Below are 27313 nucleotides of genomic sequence, written 5' to 3'. Positions count from 1 at the left end.
GATATGGGTGGGATGTGCTTCGGCGGGTCGGTGTGGACTTGTTGGGCCGAAGGGCCTGTTTCCACACTGTAAGTAATCTAATGCTCTTGACGAAGGGAAATTGTATTTAACCAATACAGTAGACCTTTGTGAAGAAGAACGGAATGTGAATAAAGGGGAGTCTATAGTCACACTGAACTTCAATCTCCAGAAGGCATTTGATAAGGTCTCATTTCAAAGTTTATTATGGAAACACACAAGATTACCAATAGTGACAACGCCATTTTGTTTGTTAACCTGGGGACTAAGGTTATAGATGGCATCTCTAACTTTGCTGAAATCAGCTAAATTAATAGAGTTATCAGTTGAGCTTGAAACCTTTTAGGTCTGAATGAGTAATTTACTCCTTGCTCTCAGCAGCTGAACAAACCATCTAATACTTATCTATTACAATCCATGAATTTGGAAAATAGTAGTTTGCTTTAATAGGCTTCCGTACTTTGAACGTACAATATATGGGGCATAGTTGCTGAGCTAATTTTGCAAGCTGTTTGTATTTATCCCATTATCTTTTGCCATTTTACATGAAATTGGCATTGCTAATTGTTTGTAGTTTATTGGAGAGAGTGATCTTAATGGGGCAGGTGGTGTTTAATCGTGCATTACATTTTTTTCAAGTTCCCATGTCTTAAATTAGCAACTGCAGTTAATGGCTGTCTTGTCAATGATCTAAAATATGCAATCACATAAAAATGTACGTGTGACAATAGATGCAATCCTGCTTGCATATTTTGTACTGTAAGTTTGTTCTTGGGTATCTGTAACATTTTCATGCAAATACAATGGAGCAACTTCTCTCATTCGCTTTCTTTCTCATCAGCTCTATGACTAATTGACTCATTTACTTAATTAGTGTGCACAGCATATTTTTTCAGTACTCCATTCAATTACAAAAATGTTCACTGTGTTATCACCGGAGTCAGCTAATCTAATTTCTAATTCATATAATTACCATCTAATGCTAATCACATCACCCACTTAAAGCTAATTCCATCCATAAAATTTGTCTTGTACTCCTATTACTTGATTATAATAGCTGTAAAAGCATAAATTATGACTTGCATCATGGATCAGACACTTTCAGATCACACTCAGTTGGTGCTTGAAATAACTCCACAGAGGCTGGCATCCTGTTACCAAGTCACCTTTTATTTACACGTGCACGGTACTTGACACTGATCTGACTTCTTCAGAGCCAGCTGTCAGGGTGAACTGAACCTTCAACACTCCTGTTTTTTTTGTGAACAGGATGTCTGACACTTCTGTTTATTTCTTTTTTTCCCCTTTTTACCCCCACACTACCACCTAACTGCAGTACCCCAGCGCCCATGTTGTGTGTGTGCAGGTGTGAGACACAGTGAAAGACATAAGGTGCACGAATCTTTATTCAAATTTCCATCACCAGGAAGAAAAGAAACACCCGAGTGCCCTTCACATCAAAGGGCAATGCAACACTCCTGTTTATATATGTCAGCCAAAGCTGCCTGAGTGGACCAGATTAACAGCCCCAATCAGGGAACTCATATAGGGTCTACTTGGCTGACCCTCTAACAATCACCATGTTGCTTATATTATATTCATTTTGTGAGGCATTATTTGATATGATAGATATTATATGTCTATCCTTGCACACACAAGTTACCATCTAATGCTAATCACATCACCCACCTAAAGTGAGGTGCTATTGTGTAATGGTAATGTCCTCACCTTTAAGCTAGAAATGCTGGGTTCAAATCCCACCTACTCCTAACCAAGTTAATAGAAGGTATCTATGTGAAAGATAAGGAGTGTTTTTTTTATACGTAAGTGGACAGGCACACTGGTCTTACTTTCTTTTTGCTGTTGGAAATCTGGTTTTGAATTAAAAGGAACTGTCAAGTACTGATTAAAAATGAACAATTAATTTTTGACTTCCTTCATTTGAATTTTAATACCTGGGACTTTTCATGGACTATTTTTAAAGGGAAAAACTCAGATGTAAGAAAATCACAGTGATCACCTGACTCACTGAGCAAGGTTGATAACTGTCAAACAATGCAGAGCTGGAAAAGTACACCATCGACATTTCAAGCTTAAGCCCTTCAGTCTCTTCTCAAGGTTGATAACTGGCCAGAAGTATCATCAAAATGACTGAGATAAGTCACTCAGATATGTATCTCCCATTTGATTTATACCTTTCTGGATGTTTCATAAATTAGGATGAATCTTACCTGCAGACTTTCCACATTGCATTATATTGTAAAATCAATGAAACTAGACATGGGTATGCACAAAGAAATTATATTTCTGGCAACTACTGTGAGCAGTAGGGAAAGTGAATGATGGATTCCTAACAACAGAATATAAAGACTTTCCCTCTTTCCTGCTTTTTCTTTCAGTCTTGTGGAAGAAAATGCCAATGAAAAACCTTAGTTCAGGCATCAGGGCCTCCATTTGCCAAGAGATGCGAGGGAGGAGCGAAAGACTTCTGGGGAGTTTTTAAGTGGGTGTGATCAGGAACGGGACTCCTGGAAAGTTTGCTGCCTCCCTGGTGCCAGGGTCCGAGATGTCGCCGATCGGGTTTACAAGATTCTGAAGGAGGAGGGTGAGCAGCCAGAAATCATGGTACATATTGGCACCGATGATATAGCCAGGAAAGGGATTGAGGATTTGAAAAGTGACTACAGAGAGTTAGATTGGAAGCTGAAGAGCAGGACGAGTAGAGGAGTGATCTCAGGTTTGCTACCGGTGTCACGAGATAGTGAGATGAGGAACAGTCAGCGAATGCAGCTTAAAACGTGGCTGTGAGAGTGGTGCAGGAGGGAGGTCTTCAAATACCTAGACCATTGGGATACCTTCTGGGGAAGGTGGGAGCTATACATGAAGGACAGGTTGCACCTGAACTGGAGGGGCACAAATGACCTGGTGGGAGATCTGCTTGTGCAATTTGGGAGGGTTTAAACTAGTTTGGCAGGGGGGTGGGAATCGGAGCCACATGTCTGAGAGGGGGTCAGTTGCAGACAGGACAGTGACAGGATATATTAAATCTATCAGGAAGGTTTCTCATGCGATGAAACAAAGGGATTGGTTAAAGTGTGTCTGCTTTAATGCAAGGAGTGTCCCAGAATAAAAGTGACGAACTTAAAGCACGGATCAGTACTTGGGGCTATGATGTTGTGGCCATAACGGAGACGTGGGTTTCACAGTGGCAGGGATAGTTGCATGATGTTCCAGGGTTTAAAACATTTAAAAAGAACAGGGAGGGTTGAAAAAGAGGAAGGGGTGTAGCATTGCTAATCAGAGAGTGCATCACAGCTACAGAAACAAAGGTTGTTGAGGAAGGTTTGTCTACTGAACCAGTATGGGTGGAAGTTAGGAACAACACAGGAACAGCCACTGCATTGGGGGTTTTCTACAGACTACCTAATAGTAGTTGAGAGATTGAAGATCTCATAGGCGGGCAGATTCTGGAAAAATGCAAAAGTAGCACGGTTGTTGTTATGGGTGATTTCAACTTTCCCAATATCGACTGGAACCTCCGAAGTGCAGATGGTTTGGATGGAGCCATTTTTGTCAGGTGTGTTCAGGAGGGTTTCCTTACTCAGTATGTAGACAGACCAACAAGGGGAGAAGCCATTTTGGATTTGGTGCTCAGCAATGAGACAGGACAGGTGTCAGATCTCGCGGTAGGAGAGCACTTTGGTGAAAGTGATCACAACTGCCTTTCATTTAGCATAGCCTTGGAGAGTGGAAGGTGCAGTTACCAAGGAAAGATATTTAATTGGGGAAAAGGAAATTATGATGCTATCAGACAGGAGTTGGGAAGTACAGACTGGGAGCAATTGTTCCTCAGAAAGGGCGCAGCAGACATGTGGAGACTAGTTAAGGAGTAGTTGTTGCGAGTGATGCACAAATTTGTTCCTCTGAGACAGGTAAGAAGGGGTAAGGTTAAGGAACCTTGGATGACGAGAACAGAGGAGCTTCTCGTCTAAAGGAAGACTGCAGCTTACATAAGGTGGAGGAAGCAAGGATCTAGCACAGCTTTAGAAGATTACAGGCTTGCTAGAAAGGAGCTCAGAAATGGACTGAGGAGAGCCAGGAGGGGGCACAAAAAAGGCTTGGCAAGAAGGATTAGGGAGAACCCAAAGGCAATTTACTCATACGTGAGGAATAAGAGAATGATCAGGGAGAAGGTAGTGCTGATTAGGGATAGCGGAGGGAACTTGTGCGTGGAGTCTGAGCAGTTGGGGGGGCCCTAAATGAGTTTTTTGCTTCGGTTTTCATCAAGGAAAGGGAACTTGTTATAAATGAAAACTTAGAGGAGCTGGGATACTGTCTTGACCAGATCAAGATTGATAAAGATGATGTGCTAGAAATTTTGAAAAACAATCATATTGATAAGTCCCCAGGGCCAGATCAGATTTTTCCTAGGCTGCTCTGGGAAGTGAGAAAGGAGGTTTGTTTAGCTGCTGGCGAGGATATTTGCCTCCTCACTCTCCACAGGAGCCGTACAGGAGGATTGGAAGGAGGTCAATGTTGTTCCACTTTTCAAGAAGGGTGATAGGGAAATCCCTGGCAATTACAGACCAGTCAGCCTTATGTCTGTGGTCAACAAAGTTGTGGAAAAATTCAGAGGGATAGGATTTATGACAATTTGGCAAAGCATAGCATGATTAAAGGCAGTCAGCATGGCTTTGTGAGGGGTAAGTCATGCCTTACAAATCTTATTGATTTCTTTGAGGAGGTGTCAAGACAGGGCAATGACGGTCGTGCAGTGGATGTGGTGTATATGGATTTCAGCAAGGCATTTGATAGGATTCCCCATAGTAGGCTCATTCATAAAGTCAGGAAGTATGGGATACAGGGAGATTTGACTATCTGGATTCAGAATTGGCTGGCTGACAGAAGGCAGAGAGTGGTTGAAGATGAAAAATATTCTGCCTGGAGACAGTGTTGAGTGGGGTCCCGCAGGGGCTCTGTTCTTGGGCCTCTGCTCTTTGTAGTTCTTATAAATGACTTGGGTGAGGAGGTTGAGGAGTGGGTTAGTAAATTTGCAGATGACACAAAGATTAGAGGTATCGTTGATAGTATAGATGGCTACTGCAGGCTACAGCGCAACATAAACAGGATGCAGAGCTGGGCTGAGAAATGGCAGATGGAGTTCAACCTGGATAAATACGAAGTGATGCATTTTGGAAGGTCGAACTCGAATGCTGAATATAGGATTAAGGACAGGATTCTTGGATTCTTGGCAGTGTGGAGGAACAGAGGGATCTGGGTGTGCAAGTACATAGATTCCTCAAAGTTGCCACCCAAGTGGATTGGGTTGTTAAGAAAGCAAATGGTGTTTTGGCTTTCATTAACAGGGGGATCGAGTTTAAGAGCCACAAAGTTTTGCAGCAGCTCTACATGTCCTTGGTGAGACCACACCTGGAAAATTGTGTCCAGTTCTGGTCGCCCTACTATAGGAAAGATACAGAGGCTTTGGAGAGCGTGCAAAGAAGGCTTACCAGGATGCTATCTGGACTGGAGGGCTTGCCATATGAAGAAAGGCTGGATAAGCTCGGACTTTTCTCTCTGGAGAGAAGGAGGAAAAGAGAAGACCTGATCAAGGTGTACAAAATAATGAGAGGAATAGATAGAGTCACTAGCCAGAGACATTTCCCCAGGGCAGGATTGACTGGTACGAGAAGTCATAGTTTGAAGATATTAGGAGGAAGGTATAAAGGAGACGTCAGAGGTAGGTTCTTTACGCAGAGAGTTGTGAATGCATGGAACGTGTTGCCAGCTGTGGTGGTGGAAGCAGAGTCATTGGGGACATTTAAGTGACTGCTGGACATGCACATGGATAGCAGTGAGTTGAGGGGTGCGTAGGTTACTATATTTTACATTAGGATTATGTCTCGGCACAACATCGTGGGCCAAAGGGCCTGTTCTGTGCTGTACTTTTCTATGTTCTATGTTCTAAAAGCAAATCAGTGTAATATCAATTCACCAAGATCTCAAACATATGTACAAAGTTTGCTGCTGCTGAGGATATTTCATCAGTTTTTTTAATTCAATAATGGGATGGGAGCATCGCAGGCTTGGCCAGCATTTATTGCCCATTCCTAATTGGCCAGAGGGAAGTTAAAAGTCAAACAAATTGCTGTTAGTCTGGAGTCACATGTAGGTCAGACCAAGTAAGGATGGCGGCTTCCTTCCCTGAAGGCCATTAACCAACCAGATGGGTTTTACCCTACAATTGATTCATAGTCATCATTAGACCCTAAATTCCAGACTTTTGTTGGATGTCAAACTTCACCATCTGCTTTGGCAGGATTCAAACCCAGGTCCCTAGAAGATGACCTGGGTCTCTGGATTAACAACAAAGTGATAATACCACTAGGCCATCACCTCCCTTAAGCACGTGTGGTCTTAAGAAAAACTAACACCTCAATGACTTCAAGAGCTCGTTAAATTTCATATTCTTAAATGTCCTTTTTATCAATGCTTTCCTCTTTTTAAACTTTATACCTGTGTTTGTGTGTGTGTGTGTGTGTTTTATGTCACATGTTATGATTTTTCTCAAGGTTAAAAAGCAATAAAGGTCCTATTTCTTTCCCTCAAGGAAACCTTGAAATTGACAGCTTCTTCTTGAACTGGTGAATTGAGTTTTCAATGACCTAGTTAGTGTTGAGTAAAGACACGATATAGAGTCATAGAGATGTACAGCATGGAAACAGACCCTTTGTAAGTTGACAATGCTAATTTTTCCATAATTTTTATGGGTGTGTAAGTTAGGGATAAATGTAGAGTGATAGGGTAGGAGAATGGTTTTGAGTTTTGACTATTTGGAGGGTTGGTGTGAACTTGTTGGGCCGAAGGGCCTGTTTCTACTCTATAGGAATTCCGTTATTTTATTTGGAGGGATATGGACCAAGCACAGGCCAGTGGGTCCAGTTACTTTGGAAACATGGTTACCATGGATTGGTTTGACTGAAGGGTCTCTTTCCATGATACATGATTGTTGAATGTATGATTAAATTTATTGTTGTCACATGTACAGTGAATAGTGCAGCTCTGTGCTAAAAATAAGTTAAGAGCTTTGTTGTAGCCAACCAACGGTTTAGAAAAAGGGAGTTGACTCCCTCCTTCTGACTTGGTCATAACAGAACAGAAGAATGCAAGGAAAAGGACCAGAAATAGGTCTTTCTCCACCTTGAATATGCTCCATCATTCAGTAAGATCATGACTGATCTCATTTTGACCTTAAGTTTATTTTCCTCTTTGCCTTTACTCTCTTCTGGATCAAAAATCTGTCTAATTCATTTTTGAATATTTTCAAATCCAGACTCCACTGTTTTGTAAAGTAATTCTGAATGACCCAGCTACTGAGCTTAACAGATCCCAGTAGTGACTAATGATTCAAACAAGCAGCCAAATAGGCTGTTTCTCTCATAATGAGGAAAGAAAGATATTAAATACCTTCTTATATACAATAGGAACAGCCATAACATTCTGATTAAACATTCCTGTACTACTGATAGAGAACTACTTAATAGAATGAAAGAATTTAACCAAAAAGAAAACAATGAGTGATATGCATTGTTTTGTGTGAATTTGTTTTGAAAGAATTGGATAATATGGAAACCATATTTCTTTTCATAATAGGAGAATATGAATTTTAAATCTGACATTACACAGATTGAAACACTTTGGCCAAACCAAAGTAAATCCTTTGATTTTATCAATTTGCTTTCTCTTCATTTATTTAGTTTAACAACAACAGCAGGATTGGGGTCTCTTACTTCTTGATTTACTGGTGATAGTGATTGTGTTAATGCATCCATCCCAGAAAGGCTGTGTACCTTTAAGAAACTGAGATGGCTTCACAACACATGATATCAGTGTAAAAGCCCATGTCTTATCATTGGCTCCTTCTCAATACAGTAAAGGGTAGTCAATGCAGTCAACTATGTGTAGTTTTACACTGTAGTCACAGCATCAGTAATCATAGAATGTAGACTATGTGTAAGTCTAAAGTTTTATAATACTATAAATTATTAATATTGTTTATAAACTTCAAAACATTTGTGTCAACAAGAATCCAACCTTAATAGCATATGCTCGATGGGTTAACATATAAGATCATATCATGCTGGCAGCAGTATTTGACCCAAGAAACCACATCACAGTGGTAGTAATTGGATACTAAAATCTCGTGGCTACTAGTAGGGACTGAAAGCTAAAAATGTGATAGCAGCAGTGACAGTTGTAAAGACATTTTTTTTGTTCTGTCAGTTATCATTTACCTAAGTTCAGAACTAACATTTGCAAGCAATAAGTAAGACCACAGTGCTGCAAACTATACTGGAGAACCAAAACCTCAGCAGAGAAGGAAAATTTGTGAGTGCATTCTGCCTTTCATTTACAAAAAAATAAAAGGAGGCCACAAAGTGTTTTATTCAACAAACAGCAGCTTTGCAAGAGGCCCAGGATAGCCATCACAGCAATTTTGGGAAGATGTATAGGCTAAAATACAGGAAAATATCCTTCTATGTTTCACTGAGGCCTTACCTGTATCCATACCATTTACTTTTGAAAACAGCAGCAAAGCAGCAGGTATGGTGCCCATGATACCACTCCAATATGACCTTTGGTGTGAATAGCACATTCATTTCGAGAAAGAAATCTGTCATCCTCATCTGGTCTGACTGGCATGTGACTCCAGACCCACAGCGATGTGATTGACTTTCCACTGCTCTCCGAAATGGCCTTGAAAGCCACTCGTACTACTCACTACAAAGCCTCAACAAAGAAATGAAATTGAGCAGATCACGTGACATTGACCGAGGCACAAAAGAAGACAATGGCAGAAAAAGTCCTGTCAACCCTTAAAGTCATCCTTATGAGCATCTGGGAGCTAATGCCAAAACTAGGAGAGCTGTCTCACAGGCTAGTCAAGCATCAGTCTGACACAGTTATACTCAAGGAACCATACCTTATAGACAATGTCCCAGGTCCTTTTTAAATCTTTCAATACTTCCATGACTTGGTTCATATCCTTATTGATAGCAGGCTAACAGCTGGCTTCTCCTGCCAAGCTCTTGTATTTTTCTGTGCCATGTCACCGATATGTACATTGGCATCCTATCCTATCTAGACTAGCTTAATTTGCTAAAAGGGGCTGAAATTCCATGAATGAATAAAACAAAATTGTGGCCCAAGGGACACCAGGTGCCACAAGTGATTAAAAAAAAACTTAGCCAGGTCATTATGGAGCAGTGCTCCGAAAGCAAGTGCCTCGAAATAAATCTGTGGGACTATAACCTGGTGTTGTGTGAATTTTAACTTTGTACGCCCCAGTCCAACATCGGTGTCTCCAAATCACAACAAGAACTCAGTCTTTGTGGTATGTGTTACATATAGGGATGGACTCAACATATCATAATGGCAGTAATTATGAAACCACATTGCATACTTCTGATTGTAAAGCAAAATCTTACTCTAAGATTATCTTTGGTGGGTCTCTGTGTGGTGAATGGTTTATTTAATATAATAATCTAAAATCATTGACATATGAAGTGTCCAAAAAAAATATTTTAAATTGAGTGCCTTCTGATATTTTCATCTTTGTAAGTCACAAATCTAAGGTCTAAAAAAGCAAAAATGTAATTTTATTTCAAAAGATCTAATTATTTGACAGCAAGAGTGGTTTTTGGATACATTTTATGAGAAGATGATTTCTCTATTTTGTTCCAAAGATAGTTTAATTTATTGTTCACTTACAAATAAAACTGAGTGAGCATCACCAAAGATTTCACAAAATGAAGACTTTTTAATGCAGTTATGAAATTGGATTGGAATGGCTGTGGAAGGGAAAATGAAAAAAAAATTGTGATAGTTTAAAGAAAGTAAAGAATGTTTCAGTGTTTAATTATGTATACTGTTAAAGGAATTGTGTATCTGAAGTAGAAGTTGGAACTCAGTATGTCATTGGCACAGCATCAATGAAGGTCAAATAGGTTAATTTTGGTAACAATGTCCTGAAATCAAAAATTGACTAGGAAACATCTGATTTGACATTATGTCATGGCATTTATGTTATCTGGAATAACATCATGAGACAGGCATTAGGTCCTTGCATTCAATAATGATTGTCTGCTCTAGGAACCCTTTGGGAATTTGAACTAACTTACAAAGGACCTGTTTCATTCCATTTTATTGACAAGATATGACCTCAGATGCAATCTCTGCCAAAAAGATTAATAAAAAAAAGTGAAAAATAATGTTGATAAATGCCATTTTAATGGCCATTAATAGCCAAGATTCCTGTTGTATCCTATTATTTTACTCTCCCCTAATGCTATTAACTGAGGCTATTACTGATGAAGTAGGTAAATTAACATTCATTTTTGTAGAAAGTTAATTGCCAGTATAGGCATGATACAATGCCATCAGTTCCTCCGTGTTGTTTAGTTGACCCTTTCAGTTCCAGGTCCATTGAAACCAACTCTCTGCCTTTTTGGTCCTACACAGTGATTTTATATTGTCTTCTTATAGTAATCAATTAATGGACAATGGATTAGATTGCTATCTTAATTATTCAAAGTAGAAAATTCAGTATCCAGCAAGGGTATAATATGCTGTAAACTTTTCAAAATATGAAGACTGAGTTCTTATTCATGTCTATTAATATAAAATATCAGAAAGTGCCCTGTCTTTTGATTTTATAAATATTTATGGATGAAACATGATGAATACAATGCAGCATCAGATATTGGAGCATTTCTGTTAGCTTGCATGGAGTTGTTCAGCACAGTTCACCTCCAAATGGCCAAACCAGTGAAAAATAACATTGCAAGTTGCACCCAGAGCAAAACAAATTTCCACAATCTTTTACATTCCTATGAAATCTATTCATTAAGAAGTCAGCCTTACCCATAAGACTGGTCCAATCCACAGATAGAATTGATCACCATGGGATTTCATTTGAGAGCATGGTTTTGCAGACCTTTAAGCAGAAACGTAAAATTAAGCTTTATTTTCAATGCAACGACAAAAATAGGCGCCCATCAAAAGCTTTTAAATACTTGTTCTAATTTACAAAGGAATTGACACTGTGAAATAATGCACATAAAATTTGCTCTATCGTTGTATTAATACCATTTTCAGTTAATTCAGATCAGTATGATAACAGTTAGTGGATTGGACAAACTGGGTGTAATAAGCAGAATCAGAATCAAGGAATTGTCATGGTGCAGAAACAGTCAGTTTAGCCCATCATGCCTACATGAGGTCTTCAAACCATCTTCATTACCTAGTGCTAATTTGCTTTTTCTTTCTGTCCTTGCACACTATTTCTACCAAAATAATCATCCAATGCTCTTTTGAATGCCTCAACTGAACCTACCTGCACCGCATTTTCAGACAGTGATCTACTCACTGTTAGATCAAAGTTTTTTTTTCTCATGTCGCCCTTGTTTCTTTTGCACATCAACTTAACTCTATGCCCTCTTGTTTTTGTTTCATCTCCGAGCTGGAACAGCTTCTTCCCATCTACGCTATCAGATAAATTAATAGAAATATTTATATATATAAATATCTAAGAGATAAGTAGAAAAGTGATTATGGCCAAGAATTTTCAATTTACATCAGAACGGATTCAGCTGATGGTAATCTGCTTTAGATTTACACAGTTAGCTGCTGACAATGTTTCCAGTCAAATTTCCAAGGGCAAATGCAGTGCTACTATTTTAAAAAGGAGGGAGCGAGTAAATAGGGAATTAAAAACTGGTTTGTCTAATATCAGTTGTAGATAAAATGCTGGAATCCATTCTAAAGGATGTGATGATATGACACTTTGATAACATCAATGGGACTAGAGAAATTCATGAAAGGGAAGTCATGTTTGATCAGCCTACTCAAGTTTTTTGAGGACGTCATTGATAGAATAAATTCAATTCAATTCAATTCAAATGAGGGAAAACCAGTGGATGTTCAGAACATTTGATATTTGATATCTGTATTTGTTTGAATATTCAGAAAGCTTTTGATAAAGTCCTACATAAGAAATAAATGTGCAAGACTATGCACATGGGATTAAGATAATTCATTGATATTTTGCAGATAGGAAATAAACATTAGGAATAAATGAGTGCTCTTCAGAGTGCAAGGTGGAGAGTAGCACATGCAACATTTTGCTTCTATTTGATGGTCCAGCTGGCTGGGCCATGAGTCCAGAACAAAAGTGCCCAGTCTCAGGATGCCTCAGGCATCTGTGTTTGGGCCCAGCCATTCAAAATACATATCAGCAGTTTGGATGAGTGAGTTTATAACAAAATTTCAAAGTTTGCTTCCTAAACAGAACTAAAAAGACTTTTGAGTGGTAAGGAATGGTGAAGAGGCTTCACAGTGATCCAGACAAAGATGAATGAATGGTTAAGACATGGCAGGTGCAGTATAATTTGGATAAATGTGAAGTTTCCCATTTCAATAGGAAAAATAGAATTTTAACTATGAATATTTTTAAATGATGTTAGATTGCAAAATTTTGGTGTGCCAAAAGACCTGGATCAGAATGTATAATGTCACTGAAGCAAACATGCAGTTCTACCAAGCAGTCAGGAAGACAAATTCTATGTTGACTTTCATCGCAAGGAAATTTCAGCACAGGAGCAAGGATATCCTGCCTCAACCGTACAAGGCCTTGATGAAACCATGCCTAAGGTAATGTGTGCTGTCCTGGTCACCTCACCGGAGAAAAGATAAATGTGCTACATAGGGAGTTCAGTTAAGGTGACCAGACTGATTCCTGGGATGGTAAAGCTGTTGTTTGAAGAGAGATGAGGGTGGTTAGGCCTATATCCACTAGAGTTTAGATGAATAAGAAAGGAACTTAATGAAACACAGAATTCTGAAATGTGTAGACAGAATTGAGATGCAAACAGAAAGTGTTAGAGAACCTCAGTGGACCTGGCAATAATTGTGAAGAAAGAAACAAAGTTAATGCTTCAAGTCCAGTAGGACTCAAAGTTTTGACAGCATTTTCTGCTTTTATTTCAAATTTCTGGCATCTGCAGTATTTGTTTCTTGTTCTATTTACGTGGATGTGTGTGTATGTGGGTGTGGGGAGGGAGTGTTCCAGAATGAGGGGTCATGGGTGTGCAGTAGACCATTTAAGACTGAAATGAGGAGAATTTCTCCACTCAGCTGGTGGGGGACCTGTCAAATTTTCTACCATATCAGGCAATGAAAGCCAAGTCACTGAATGTATTTAACAAAGAAGCAGATAGATTTCTAGAGACTAGAGTTCATGAAGGATTTGGAGAAACAGAGCAGGAGTGGAGGATTGAGATGAATGATCCATGAAGATCATGTTGGATGGCAGACAGGCTTGACGGACTAAATGGCCTACTCTTGTTCCTATTTTCTATCTTTATCTGTTCAAAAAAGATCCAGTGTAGAGAGTGTGGTGTTGGAAAAGCACAACAAGTCGGGCAGCATCCCAAGGAGCAGGAGATTGGATATTTCGGGCATAAACTCCTCATCAGGAATGAGACTTGTGGGCCAGAGGACTCAGAAATAAATGGGAAGAATGGGGCTAGAGGGAAGGGAGGAGATGACTTGAGGGGTGCAGAAAGAGAAGGACTCACTAAGATTCTTGTAGAGAGATGAGGAGAACTTCTTCAAGGTAGGCATCCTTGGAAGAGTGAGGTTAAAATCAACTAGGAGAAAGTGAAGACTGCAGATGCTGGAGATCAGAGTCGAGAGTGTGGTGCTGGAAAAGCACAGCAGGCCAAGCAGCATTCGAGGAGCAGGAGAGTCAATGTTTCGGGCATAAGTCCTTCATCAGGAATGAGGCTTGTGGCCCAGGGGGCTGAGCAGCCAAATACTTACCTTATTATATTTAAGAATGTTTTTATGACCTAAGAAAAGTTATCCTATTAAATTACACATGGTTGAAGCTGCAACGTGCTGAGAAACTTGCATTTCCTATGTAAGAGACTCTAGCGCAGATTCTGCAGTTAGGCCAACATTGTATCGTCAGCATTCGTGCATAATGGAACTTCTGCAGAAGCATACACCAGCAATGCTTTAGAGATTCCAACTTGGCTATTTATGACCCCTGATTGCCTGCAGATACTTAAAGGGCTGCTAATTAAAAGAATCGAACAACATATTGTTTGGCTTAATCCCGCCAGGATACTGCAGTGATTGGAATGTATACCCATGACTGCGTCATCAAATACCAGACCAATGCCATTTATAAGTTCGCTGATGACAGCACCATTGTCGGTTGAATTTCAGATGGCGACGAAACAGACTATTGATGGGAGGTGGAAGACCTGGAAAAATTGCTCACTGAGAACAACCCAGCTCTCAATGCTGGCAAAACCAAGGAGCCCATTAATGACTTTTGGTGGGATGTTACTCATGTCCCCCTACACATTAACAGCACAAAGGTGGAACGAGTGGAGACTGTCAAGCTCCTGAGCGTGAAAATGTGTTGCTGGAAAAGCGCAGCAGGTCAGGCAGCATCCAAGGAGCAGGAGAATCGATGTTTCGGGCATGAGCCCTTCTTCAGGAATGAGGAAAATGTGTCCAGCATCTGCAGTCCTCACAAGCTCCTGAGCGTGGTCATTCACAACAAGCTTTCTTAGACTTTCAAAGGGTCTATGTTCATAGCTCTTTGAAAGTTGCCACTCAGGTGGATAGAACTTGCAAGAAGACCTATGGTGTATTAGCGTTCATTAGCAGAGGGATTGAATTCAAGAGTCGTGAGGTGATGTTGCAGCTGTACAGGACCTTGGTAAGGCCACATTTGGAGTACTGTGTGTAGTTCTGATCGCTTTATTTTAGGAAAGATGTGGAGGCTTTGGAGAGGATGCAGAGGAGATTTACCAGGATATTGCCTGGAATGGAGAATAGGTCGTACGAGATTGAGTGTGCTAGGCCTTTTCTCATTGGAAGGATGAGGGGTGACTTGATAGAGGTTTATAAGATGATCAGGGGAATAGATAGAGTGGACAGTCAGAGACATTTTCCCCAGATACAACAGAGTGTTACAAGGGGACATAAATTTAAGGTGAAGGGTGGAAGGTATAGGGGGGAATGTCAGGGGTAGGTTCTTTACCCAGAGAGTGGTAGGGGCATGGAATGTGCTGCCTGTGGGAGTGGCAGAGTCAGAATCATTGGTGACCTTTAAGCGACACTTGGATAGGTACAGGGATAGGTGCTTAAGCGAGGACAAATGTTCGGTGGGCCGAAGGGCCTATTCTGTGCTGTATTGTTCTATGTTCTATGTGGATGCACTGGTTACAAAGGCCCAGCAATGTCTCTTCTTCCTCAAGCAGCTGAGGAAATTTGGCATGATAGCAAGTAGCTGAAAATGTGTTGCTGGTTAAAGCACAGCAGGTCAGGCAGCATCCAAGGAACAGGAAATTCGACGTTTCGGGCCAGAGCCACCCTGTCTCGATATATCACTACCTTTTATGGCAACTGCACCATTTAAGATCGGAGATGGTTACAGAGTGGTGAACAAAGGCCACCCGGACAATCACAATGGCCAACCTCCCATCTGCAGAATCCATCTACAGGCCCGCTGTCAAGGAAAGGCCACCAGCATTCTCAAAGATCCAATCCACCCTGGTAATGTTTTTCTACAAACTCGACCATCAGAGAGAAGGTACAGAAGCCTGAACACACGCACCAGCCAATTTCAAAACAGTTCCTATCCTACTGTTATTAGAACACTGAATGGACCCACAATTCTCAACATTCACCCGTAACTGTGTTTTTGTTTTTGCTGGTGTTTACCTATTATTTACTTATCTATGCTACTTAACTCTGTGATTTGCCTGTATTGCTCACCAGACAAAGCTTTTCTCTGTGCCTCAGTACACGTGATAATAAATTCAATTCAATTCAATTCAATTCATGAAGGGCAGATAGATTTCATTGACTATCAGATCCTTGATTGTGGTTGTTCATCTTGGCCAATCAGGAAGTTCACAGTTAATGAGATCCACCTGACCCTTGTTCCAATCACTGCTGATATGAATGCAAGTGGATCACCTTGTTTGAATCTTCTCAAATGTAGTTAAAGAGGAGCTTGGGTGTATTTTGAAAAGAAGTTAATTAAAAGTTGTCTAAATGCTCTGAAACAATCATCTGCATGTATCAAAAGAGAAAATGTCAGGAATATTGAAACATTTTAAGTCAACAATTTTTCTTTCTGCTTTCAAAGGTTTTTTTCACTCTTTCAGAGATCTTTTCAGCCTTTGCAAGGCAGATCGGTTCATGTGAATTTGTAATACATTATTCTTAAGAGGCTGTTGCATGTGCAGCTTGACAAAATGCAAATTTCAGAGATGTGCAAATTACTCTCAAGCATTTAGTAAATATGCTGCTGATTTACTGAGATGGAGGTTTAGTCTAATATTCTGTTTCACTTTGAATAGGTAATTATTGTTATGAAGGTGTAGAGGTGTTTTGTACCTTTAAGAGAGAGGGGAAGCTGGCAAGGACTGACTGAAAGTACCGAGTATCCTGAACAAGGTAAAAATGTAACATCTGGTCAAAACAAATAGTTGTGTTGCCATGGAACAAACACAAGTTCAAAGTTGGCCAATCAGTTTAAATTTTGCCACAGATACCAAAATCTAATTGAATTTGAATTTTACTGTTTGGGAGGACATCAAGCCAATGAAATAATCTGATGTTTCAGGGTATAAAATGGGACATTTTGAACAGTTAGAGGGAGAACTACCATAGCATCCTGAAAATTTGTCTCTGGTCATATCTTCAGTAATGCACTTCACTAATTTTTCTGAAACTTAATTTGTTTTAAAAGAGCTAAAGTTATGACTATTTGGCTGCCTCAGTGATACACTGGTTATGCTCGATAAAAATAATTGGAACAGTGGGCTGTGCACTCCATAACTGATGGAACTCCATTTACTTTACCAGAGTTCTATAGCACGTTCTCTATTTTTTTGTTCCCTCACCCCCACAATTTCCCACAGAACACTGGGTTGTATTGTGATCCCTATCTCCGTGAAGTAATTAATGTATTGGAAACACACAGACATTTTCGGGACAAACTTCAGACAGCATATGTAGACAAAATAAAGGCATGCTATCAGTTAAGAATTATTATTAATAGACAGTCTGCTGAAATATCTGGCATAATTTCTGCAAATAGTGCAGATCCCAGGATTGTAAACCAATGCCATGAGAAATAGTGCAATTTAACTTAATCTTACATGCATTAAGAAAAACATCAATTGAACAAAATAAAAAGTTTGTGGAATGAATTTGTACTTGCAGAATTACATTTTGTTTTTCTCAAAAACTGCACTTGAGAATGTAAGCTTTTTTAAAGTTCTGTGGTTTACATATGAAAGAACTGAAACCAGCATGTTCATTCTATAAGATGAAAGACTGAAAAAAAAATTGTGTGTTTTTCAATATATAATTCCATTTACATCACATGAAACTTTTATGATAAATTCTGTGTCTTACAACCTCAGACTCCACAACCAGGAGCAGTGCTTTAAAAGCTAGTGCTTCCAAATAAACATGTTGGACTATAACCTGGTGTTGTGATTTTTAACTTTGTGCACCCCAGCCCAACACTGGCACCTCCAAATCATACATTTCGGTATGTTTTTATATTAGCAGGAAGGCTGTTTCTGGATTCTTCCATGACCATAATTTCCCTGACATTCTCAAATTTTATCTCCAGATTGTGATCTAAATGACTGATACAGGAGCATTTATTTCTTCCTTGCAAATTCAGCAAATGTCTGATCTGTTTATTTCTCTTGAGCCCTAAATTTTGACTACTATATTTCAAGCACTAGCCCATAAGCATTGAGTGTATCATCGGTGTCAACTTCATACTCTGCAGAATGTTCTTCTGATAAACTGGAACACAGTCTGAGCTGGTGAAACACCCTGTAATATTAGTGTCCAAACTTCATCTTCATCTTCTCACTGACCATCTTCTCAAACTTGCTACCATACCTTTCAACCTTATCGTGATTAAATTTAGGCACTAAGAGTAGATTCTTAGTAAATCAAATCCTTCATTGAAACTAGAATAATCATCCAACCTAGTACTTTTTTCCCCTCTTTATTCTAAGCTTTTCTTCAATCAACTCTTGTCTTTAATCTCCCTATCTCTTTGGAGTTCAAGACTTTTTTTTATTTTGATGTCCCTTTGCTTGTTAATTTGCTACTTCAAGCTTTCTTAACTCTATTTCCTTCATTTTTCTGGATGCTCTAATACTTTTGTTTTCTCTACTTTTGCTAAATCCAGTTTATTTTTCATTTCTAACTGTACCTTAGCTAATTCCAGTTGTGACATCCCAATTTCAGGTTTACTTAACTTCTAATTCTAAATCATTTGGCTCATCTTTATAAGATCCTGATTTTACTTCTGCTTTTTAAATTATCAGCTAACACTCTCAATTTAGCTTTATCAAAGAGTTAATAAAATCCACTGTTTTATGTTCCACTTCCAGAAGACTTTTAGCATCATTCAAAGCTATCTCAGACTCCCAAGAAATAAACTTCACCACAACACAGCTTCCTTATGGCCAGAACCATCATATAGCTGTTACCATAACAAGAATCATAGAGTCATAGAGTTGTACAACATAGAAACAGACTCTTTGGACCAACTCGTCCATGCTGACCAGATAGTTTAAATTATTCTAGTCCCGTTGACCAGCATTTGACCCACACTCCTCTCACCCCTTCCTATTCATATACCCATCCGAATGCCTTTTAAATGTTTAATTTAAAAATCACAAAACACCAACAGTCCAACAGGTTTATTTGGAAGCACTAGCTTTTGGAGCACTGCTCCTTCATCAGGTGGTTATTAAATGTAACCTGGTATTGTGTGATTTTTAACTTTGTACACCCCAGTCCAACTCCAAATCATGACTTTTAAATGTTGTACTTGTACCAGACTCCATCAATTCCTCTGGCAGCTCAATTCATTCACACACCACCCTCTGTGTGAAAAGGTTGCCCCTTTGGTCCCTTTTAATGTTTCCCCTCTAAACCTAAACCTATGGCCTCTAGTTTTGGACTCCCCTACCCTGGAGAAACCAAATTGTCTATTTACCCTATCCATGCCCCTCATGATTTTATCAATCTCTATAAGGTCACTCTTCAGCCTTCAATGCTCCAGGGAAAGAAGCCCCAGCCTGTTCAGCCTCTCCCATTCAAAACCTCCAACACCGGCAACATCCTTGTAAATCTTTTCTGAACCCTTTCAAGTTCATCAAGATTTTTCATGTAACAGGACATTGATCTTTCTTAAATCCAGTATAATTAAAAATCACAGGAGAACTCCCCCCCCCCAACTTCTTCTTATTCCAGCTGATCTTATCACTGAATGAGTCACATTTCAGGCCTCAGCCCTTCATCAAACTTATTATTCAGCCCTTCATTATTCCTGAGGAAAGACTTAAGCCTGAAATATACTTTCTTGCTCCTTGGATGTGCCTGACCTGTTGTGTTTTTCCTGCACCACACTTTTCAACTCTGATCTCCAGCATCTTCAGTCCTTGCCTTCTCCCTTCAGTCCAACACATCAATGCCAACCAAATATCCTAAAATAATCTAGTCCCTGGCCTGTTGTGCTTTTCCAGTGCCACACTTTTCAGCGTTGGACTGAAGGGTCTGTTTCCCTGTTGTATAATTTTATGACTCTATCTGATGCCATTTTAATTTCAATGCCTTCTACGAATTATCATTGAAATCACTAGAATCAATTTAACATTGAATACAGAAGCTTAAAATAACCTGTGTTCTCACCATTTGCCAGCTTACAACAATTGCAACATGGGGTCTCTCGGCAGCTGATGAATGTCATAGAATCACAGAAGTGTTTGAATTATAGAACCCCAATAGTTCAGAAGATGGATCTTTTGGCCCAACAAGTCTACAGATTACAGAGGAGAAAGTGCTGGATGTCTTAAAACAGTTAAAGGTGGATAAATCCCCAGGACATGATCAGGTGTACCCGAGAACTCTGTGGGAAGCTAGAGAAGTGATTGCTGGGCCTCTTGCTGAGATATTTGTATCATCGATAGTCACAGGTAAGGTGCCAGAAGACTGGAGGTTGGCTAATGTGGTGCCACTGTTTAAGAAAAGCGATAAGGACAAGCCAGGGAACTACAGACCGGTGAGCCTAACCTCAGTGGTGGGCAAGTTGCTGGAGGGAATCCTGACGGACAGGATGTACATGTATTTCGAAAGGCAAGGATTGATTAGGGCTAGTCAACATGGCTTTGTGCGTGGGAAATCATGTCTCACAAACTTGGTTGAGTTTTTGAAGAAGTAACAAAGAAGATTGATGAGGGCAGAGCAGTAGATGTGATCTATATGGACTTCAGTAAGGCGTTCAACAAGGTTCCCCATGGGAGACTATTAGTAAGGTTAGATCTCATGGAATAAAGAGAGAACTACCCATTTGGATACAGAACTAGCTGAAAGGTAGAAGAGAGAGGGTGGTGGTGGAAGGTTGTTTTTCAGACTGGAGACCTGTGACCAGTGGAGTGCCACAAGGATCGGTGCTGTGTCCTCTACTTTTTGTCATTTGCATAATTGATTCGGATGCAAGCATAAGAGGTACAGTTAATAAGTTTGCAGATGACACCAAAATTGGAGGTGTAGTGGACAGCGAGTGTTACCTCAGATTACAACAGGATCTGGACCAGATGGACCAATGGGGCTGAGAAGTGGCAGATGGAATTTAATTTAGATAAATGCGAGGTGCTGCATTTTGGGAAAGCAAATCTTAGCAAGACACTTAATGGTAAGGTCCTAGGGAGTGTTGCTGAACAAAGAGACCTTGGAGTGCAGGTTCATAGATCCTTGAAAGTGGAGTCACTGGTAGATAGGTTAGTGAAGAAGGCATTTAGTATGCTTTCTTTTATTGGTCAGAGTATTGAGTACAGGGGTTGAGAGGTCATGTTGCGGCTGTACAGGACATTGGTTGGGCCACTGTTGAAAAATTCTGGTCTCCTTCCTATTGGAAAGATGTTGTGAAACTTGAAAGGATTCAGAAAAGATTTCCAAGGACGATGCCAGGGTTGGAGGATCTGAGCTACAGGGAGAGGCTGAACAGGCTGGGGCTATTTTCCCTGGAGCATCGGAAGCTGAGCGGTCACCTTATAGAGGTTTACAAAATTATGAGGGGCATGGATAGGATAAATAGACAAAGCCTTTACCCTGGGATTGAGGAGTCCAGAGCTAGAGGGCATAGGTTTAGGGTGAGAGGGGAAGGTTATAAAAGAGACCTAATGGGCAACTTTTTCATGCAGAGGGTGGTACTTGTATGGAATGAGCTGCCAGAGGAAGTGGTGGAGACTGGTACAATTGCAAAATTTAAGAAGCATTTGAATAGGAAGGGTTTGGAGGGATATGGGCCAGGTGCTAGCAGGTGGGACTAGATTGGGTTGGGATATCTGGTCGGAGTGGACAGGTTGGACCGATGGGTCTGTTTCCATGCTGTACATCTCTATGACTCGAAGTCTGTATCAACCCTCCAAAGAGCATTCCATCCAGATGTATTCTCACCCTGCAACCCAACATGAGGTCTTAACCACTGCTAATCTATGTATCTTTGGATTATTGGAGGAAACCAGAGGGCCTAGAAGAAACCATGCAGACACAGGGACAACGTGCAAACTCCACACAGACCATCACCCAAGAATGGAATTGAATCAGGATCTGTGGTGCTGTGAGCCAGCATCCTAAACATTGTGCCACCTTACTGCCATTGTGTTATGGTGATATAGAAGGAGACAATTCAGCCCATTGGGCGAACAATGTTAAATGCCAGGCTTGTTAAACAGCCATCATGACCCTGTTGCCAATCTCTTGCTTTGTCCCCATGTCTTGCACTTTATATTTGATGCCCAGGATAGTAGAGGAGGGAAAGCTTTCGAAACTTGGAACATGGGGACTAATTCTGGGGAAAATGGCACCCTAAGAGCTGCCATAAAAACAATGACTGCAGATGCTGGAAACCAGATTCTGGATTAGTGGTGCTGGCAGAGCACAGCAGTTCAGGCAGCATCCAAGGAGCAGCGAAATCGACGTTTCGGGCAAAAGAGCTGAGACTGCAATATGTTTTGCTAGTGGCATTTGGGAGGCTTTGAAGTAACTTGGCAGGTATGTGGGGACCAAAGGAGAAGTGTAAAGGAAAAGATCAGGATTCACAAAATAGTTAGAGATGCAACAAGCATGAGCACAGACAATAGCAGGTCAGTAGGTGAATTCACAGTAAGGAAGAGAAAGAAATGAAAAGGAGGATGGTGCACAAAGTAGATGTAGAGTCGAGAGCAAAATCCAATCAGATATAGAAGGAATGCTAGTAGTTGTCTGTAGATAGACAGGATGAGGCACAGTCATGAGGAGAGACTAGATAGGCTGGGTCTGTTTTCCTTGCAGCAGAGAAGGCTGAAGGAGGGTCTGATTAAGGTGTACAAAATTATGAAAGGCATAGACAGGGTAGATGGTGAGAATCTTTTCCTCATTGCAAGTGTGTCTAAGACCAAAAGGCATAGTTTAAGGTGAGTTGTAAATGGTTCAGAGGAGATCTGAGAATTTTTTTTTTGGTGTTAAGAAATATGGAGTGTGCTGCCTGAGAGGGTGGTGGACATGAGTACTGTTGCAACATTTAAGAAGCATCTGGATGAGCAATTAAAATGCCAAGGCATACCAGGCCAGGGACCAAGTGTCGGTAAATGGGATTAGTATGTTTTGGTGACAGTTGATCAGCATAGAAATGATGGACGAAAAGGCCTATTTTCATGCTGTATGACTCTGACTTTCTGATTATAAGTTGGGGCAGTTGGCCTTGGAGAGAAAAAGGCTGAAAGAGATTTTCAAAACCATTCAAAAGCACAGTAGCTATGGCAAAGCTGTTCTGGCTTAAAAGAAGGAACAACAAGTGGACATAAATTTAAAGCAATCTACAAAAGACAAAAAGGAAAAGTGAAGAACATACTCTTCATTCAATGAGTTATTAAGGTATGGAATGCACTGCTTGGAATTGTAATGGAAGCAAGGTCAACTAAGGCATTCAAGTGGGTGTTGGTTATTGCAGACAAGAATTCCCCTGAGCAGTTTGCCTTTGTTACTGCTACTTATTCTTCTTTTCTCAGCTTCTCCTATTTGATTTGAGATTGCAACAATGTCAGTTGATTGTCCTTCTCCATCTCTTGCTGTCATTTATCAATTCCTCTTCTAATCTTGCTCTGTTTAAGCCTTTTGTTATCACATATTTCTGTATGATCTTCAACCTCCCCTTTCTTTTTTCAGATGGTTCTAGCTCCATCACCCACTTCACCACATTTCCTGTCTCCCTCCACAACAGATCACCATGCCATTTTAGCCTTTTATTGGGCTCCTTTGTTCTTTGCCTTCACACTGACCTCCTAATGCCCAGATTCCTGATAATGTCCTTTCTTCTTATTCCACACATTCACACCATTCATCCACGTCACATTAAAATCCAATTATTATTCATCTCTTCTTAATGTTGTCCAAATTTCTACTGAATAACAAGGCCAATCCCACTTGTACATTCTTCTGTTACCTCCTGGGATATGCGCCTGCTATCTAAATTTCAATAATAACAAACAGATAAAAATTTGTAGAAGCACTTGTTTAAATGCTTGTAATAATACAAACAATCATATTTACAACCTAATTTGAACCGGTATCATTGAAAATAAATTGACGGGAAGAAGTGTGACTAGAATGATAATTTGTACATCTGGACACCAAGAAATTCAAAGCATATTTTATTGTTGATTCATCCGAGTGATTAATGCATCTTTCTTATGTGCTTTTACAAAATGCATAACTTGGTGTGCCCAACAGACAGCCTGCAATACTTAATTATATCTTCCTCATTTTATGACAGGCTGAATAAATCCATTTAGCTGAAGCTTTAGCAGCATCAATCCTTTTAGCATGCTTGGATGTGAAGCTGAAGAGCCCATCCAGTTCTCAAAGAGTTAAATCTCCTCTAGCTATGTTATGACAAGTGACTCTACCTGAAGGACAGGCGAAGCATTAAGTGAATTTATGCATGAGCTACTCTGGAGAACCATTATTCTCTTGTGGCAGATGTAGCCCTTGGGTCATGCAAGGATTATTTAAAGCTCGCATCAATGTTATGTCAGCTGCTGAAAGGTAACTTTTAAGTTAGTTCAGCAACAACTGACACTTTGTTCACTGTCATTTTCTAATTGTTAAACATTATGGTGAAGTGAAAACAATTACATGATAAATACTACAGTTGGGTTTTATTAGTCACTTAAAATTTTACATTTGCTTTATATGTTAATAATGTTACACATCATATTATTTTGAGAAAGGGATTGACTTTCAAATGCATTCAATTGCAGTTCTTACTCCAGTTTTTTAGCAGTAGTGTGTTCAAAAATATAAAACACTGCTCAGTTACGTTCAGGGATCAAACTGCTTGCTAACAGGAAATATCCAAGTAATGTATTCTAATCTGAATACTAACTTGAGTGCATCAATGGTGGAGGATGATCAATTTTTACGGGCTTCCATTTTCAATACTGAATTCCAGAATTTAATAGCTATTTCAGCTCCCACTGAGGCCTCATTTTGCTTCCTGTTTTTGTTTCTTCTGTATTTGGGTAGCTGTTGTTTGTACTGTTTCTGCTGTATACCCTCAAAACCAGACTTGCTGTCAATTAGATACATAGGGACAAAAGCAGGTCATTCAGTCTATTCAATTTTGTTATGGACCAGACCAAACCTCTTCAAAATATATTAAGATAGTCTAGATCTTAACATTTTCTTATTTTAAAGGTAAGTATAAGGCATTGTGTTCCTAATGCAATTCAGTTAGTCAAGCTATCAGGCTTGAAACAAAGCACATTTTATTCCTAAACTATAATTAAAATACAGACCAAATAAAAATGGAAGAATTGGCTTAACTGCAATTCTATTGAAATGCCTAACAAAATAATACACATTTAACTAATACTAATTAACTGTTCTATTATAATAATATCCCACAAACACACCCTTGGCAAAGGCAAAGTCAGGAAAATAGATTGTGTCATACTCAATTCTAGCAGCAGGAACAGAACCCCAGCTTTTACCTTTAACAGAAAGGAGAATAAAAGCTGCCACATCTGGCTCGAGACCTCAGCAACTTCTGAAAGGCAAAACTAAAAATCCTGATTCTGTGGGAGTTTGAACCCCCCCCAATTCAGGCTGCATCTATTGTTCCAATTTTAAAAGAAAGACCCAGAGCCTCACAATTTGTTTACTTTATTGACTTTGAAGCAGACTGCTTGTTACCACTGCCTCAACTTGTCTTCATCAAAAAAAGGACAAAATATGCCTCTTAATGCCATAGTATCGTCACAGTCTGTTCTACCATTTAACATGATCATAGCTGATTCAACACTTCAATAACTATTATTCATACTATCCCCATAACTCTGTACATATTTGGGAATTAGCAATCTACTGTGATGATCCTGCTCCTTTAACTAGGTTATATCGTCATTTTTTTTCAAAAAAGGGTCATAAATGCAGAGGTTCAGATATATCTAGAAATATCTATTTGAGAAGGTTTTAGTCTTTCTTCTAAAACACTTGTACAAAGAAATGGGTGTGGCCAGTTCTCCCAGTTCAGTGTTTTGATTTGGTTTGGTTTTAGCAAGCAATTTTGAGGCTGCCGGTCAAAGAAACAGCTCCATGCTGATCCGCCCCTTCTCTGACGTCTCTCCTCTAAGAACTTGTGTTTGATTTTATCTTTTTTTGCCAAGGGGATGTTTATGGGGATGGTGCAAGCATTTGGAACAGCATCATTAAGTTGCTATAGAGTCAATTGTGTTTTCAGATAGGTTAAGTTATTCTAAATTTGTTTTTTTTTTGTTCATTTTTCATTCAGTAGTCTATTAATAAACTCTGTTTCGTTTAAAACGGAGTGGTTGGGCCAGCTACACCACTCCTGGAATATCCACCTTACACCTGCTTAAAACAATTAGAAAAGTTAGGGTCTGGGCTACCTTCTTGAAATGTTTTGAAGGGTCTGGCCTAATCCATAACACTACCAACCTTAACTTCGTGTACATTTGAAAACTAAATTTCCACCGCTTCTGGAGTAGAAAATTTCAAAGATTCACAACCCTCTGAGTTTAAAAAAAAAATTACCATCTCAATCCTAGATAATATCCCACTTAATTTAAACTTTAATTAACCTTAATTACCTTGGCCCGGCCAGCAATGTCCATATCCCATGGGTGAGTTAAAAAAATCAATGCACTGCATCTACTCTGTCTATCCTCATAAGAATTTTGTCAGTTCCTATGATTTGATCAATCATTCTTCAAAACACTAAAAACAACAGGCCTAGCCTGCCCAATATATCTTCATAAGATTGTTCTGCCATCCCGGGAACATTTATTGCACTCCCTCTTTGGCAACAATATCTTTCTTAAGATTCAGGAGACCAAAGATTCACACAATATTTCGGATGCATCGAAATCAAGTTGCTGCATAATAAATAAAACTGACGTCCTCTTGTAATGAAGGCTAATTTATGAATAGCCCTCTTAAAAGCTTGCCACACCAACTTCAAACTTCAGTGACTTAATAAGGAGCTGAGCCAGGTCCCTTTGCATAACACTTTCCAGATTCTCACTACTAAAAAAAAACATATGTTCTTCCAACCAAAGTGGATAACCTTACATTTTCCCACACCATATTCTAAGTTCTTGCCCACTCACAAAGCCTGTCCAAATCCTCCTGTAAATAGTACAATGCACATTCCTGATTAACCTTGTATCACCTATAAATTTGGCAATGTTACATTTGATCTGCATGTCCAAATCTTTGATATATACCAAGAACATGTTAATCCTTCTGGTACCCCACCAGTCAATATCTGCCAACATAAGAATGACCTATTTATTCCTACTGTTGGGTATTGTCTGTTAGTTGATCCTTAATCCATGTCAGTACGTTACCTCCTATCTCACGTTCTAATTTTGCCAACCAAACTCCTCTGGAGGAATCATATTAGAATACTTCTGAAAATGCAAGTACACTGTGTTCATCAACTTCCTTTTATCAATTTTATTAGTAATATTGTCAAAAAATCCAACATGTTTGTCAATCATGATTTCGAATTGCAAATCCATGCAGACCATTTATTACATCCTTCATTATTCCAGCATTTTACCGATTATTGATGAGAGACTAACAAATCCACAGAATAAGAATT

Source organism: Hemiscyllium ocellatum, chromosome 7, assembly GCF_020745735.1.
Source record: "Hemiscyllium ocellatum isolate sHemOce1 chromosome 7, sHemOce1.pat.X.cur, whole genome shotgun sequence".
Taxonomy (NCBI): Eukaryota; Metazoa; Chordata; class Chondrichthyes; order Orectolobiformes; family Hemiscylliidae; genus Hemiscyllium; species Hemiscyllium ocellatum.
This window is presented reverse-complemented; position numbering follows the sequence as displayed.